The sequence below is a fragment of the Lactuca serriola genome, chromosome 5, assembly GCF_051521515.1.
Source record: "Lactuca serriola cultivar US96UC23 chromosome 5, Lser_US96UC23_V15, whole genome shotgun sequence".
In the NCBI taxonomy this organism is placed as follows: domain Eukaryota; kingdom Viridiplantae; phylum Streptophyta; class Magnoliopsida; order Asterales; family Asteraceae; genus Lactuca; species Lactuca serriola.
The window spans coordinates 321,381,203-321,383,562 of NC_136412.1; positions in this window are offsets into that span (position 1 = coordinate 321,381,203).

Sequence of the window (2,360 nt, forward strand, 5' to 3'; positions counted from 1 at the left end):
GCTGAGGGCCAAAAAGGCAAGCCAGACTTATGATGTGGGCTCGAGAGCTATCCAGACATGAGTTGTGCGTCAGAAATGCAAGTTAGACTCATGTTGTGGGCTCAAAGGTAATCCAGCCTGATGGTTGTGGACCCAGTATGCCTTTTGTTATATCTGTGTATGGTGGTACTTTGGGGGAACTCACTAAGCTTTGGCTTACAGTTTAAGTTTTATGTTTTAGGCACTTCAGATGATCATGCGGAAAGCAAATGTGTGATCGTACATATCCTTTGGTGATACGTTTTAGAGATGTTTTGAAACATTGATTTTAGAATAATTGTACTTGATCTTGGGTTTTTATTACTTGGATTTGACTGAAAACAATGATTTATCTTTAATTAAAAATTAAAATTTTTATTGTGATTTTGGGATGTTGCATATCGAAAAGTTACGGTGCCTAAGAGCTAGGATAAATGAACCTTTTTCTGTAAACTAAATATTTGTAGGGACTCAATCTGCCCTAAATGTACAACCTTTGTTTCATGGAGTAAATTGTAGGGACTAAATCTGTCAAAATGTAAAACCTTTGTTACGAGGACTAAATCTATAAAAATGTAAAACATTTTTTGTAGGGACTAAATATGTCAAAATAAAAAACCTTCGTGCAAGGACTAAAACTGCCAAAATATAAAACATTTTGGTGGGATACCAATTTAATAAAAGATAGAGACCAAAAGTGAGAACGTTTGGAAACACTTAAAGCATATTATTCATAAGGTTAATGAAAATTAATATATTATATAATATAAATAGCAAATATAATAAATTATTTTATTTTTATTTTAATTTAGTCCATAGTTCATCATTGAAAGTTTGAAACTCATCAATCATTTACCATTTGTCTAAATAAAATATTAAACAATTCAATAATAATTATTCACTTGATAGCAAAATATATATTTGTATACAGTTAACATTTTAATACTTATTTGTATCCAATAAAATATTTTAACCTAATAGGTTTAGATCAAATGCCAAATTTACGTATAAATACTTCAATTATTATTTTTTTTGAAATAGCCAAAGCTCAGCAAACTTTCAATTATTTTTAATTTTACTTTAAAACCTTTTATATTTTTGAAAAAATTCAAAAAATGCCGCCAACAAAATAAAATGTTGGAATAGCTATGATAACAACCAAAAACTATTTAAAAATAAACATTTTATTTCATTTAAGTTCTTCTCGACAAAATAAGAATTAAACATATTAATAAGTACGTATTATTAAGATTTAATACGTTGCTTTCTTTATAAGCTAAATGTTAATCTTAATTTTGGAAAGCTTTTATAAGGTTTAACCGTTAGAAGTTGAAAGGGTTGGCTTAGTATTCCCGCTATTTATACGTTCATCTTCTTCTTCAGGTGTCCCAAAAACACCCCACAGACACATACCGATTCCAGTAGCTCCCCCATCCTTCGACGGAGATCTAAAACCGATGGAAATCGAAAGGGTTGCGTTCTTCAGTCATTCCGCTCTCAACAAATCTAAACACCCCCGAGACCAATGGCGATCGATGTAATTCTACTGCACGAGACCAAAACACCCCAACCTTCGCAGTAGACTCTCATTCACCTGTTATTCCAAGAAGTTATCAAGATCGATGTAAGTTTTCTCTAGGGTTTTTTTGGTGTTTCAGATATTGTAATTTTCTTGTAAAATTAAAATTGATGTTTGATTAAGAAAGAATCAACGGTTAATTGATGTTTGTTTTTTTATCCTCGTTGTGGTTTCTAGTATTACCCTGCATTCCTCTTCATCTTTTCGTTGACGTTTTTTTTGTAAACTCTGATTTTGTCAGTTTAACTAAATGCATCAGACCCATTACAACATAAAAAAGAAACTGCATTTTGTTGATCTTTTCGTTGGGTTCTTGGTCAGCATCTTTTCATTGGTTTTTTTTCTTCTTCATCTTTTCATTATTATAGTTTTTTATTCTCTACTCTAGGTTTTTTCTGTTATCGAAACGTGATTTTTCATATGTACAAATAAAGTTAATGTATGGACAAGAAAACTAATTTTAACAATACATGGATTGATTCAAGATTTGTACAATGAGTATGAACTTTGGCTACTTTTTATGATAACATACTGTTTTCTGGCTCTATTAGGATAACTGGAGCATTCAGAGAGTTTTTGTTCATAATCAAAAACAACAAGAAGAAAGGACGTCTTCAACAGCCAAACTGAGGTTTGATTTTTTTTCAACAACTAGTTTTTAGTATATGAGATACGATTTTTTTTTTCATGAGGCTTCTCCTGAATCTGTTTGAAATATGGTAATTTGTGTGTTGTTTTGGGAGAATTCCTCTCTAAACTTGTG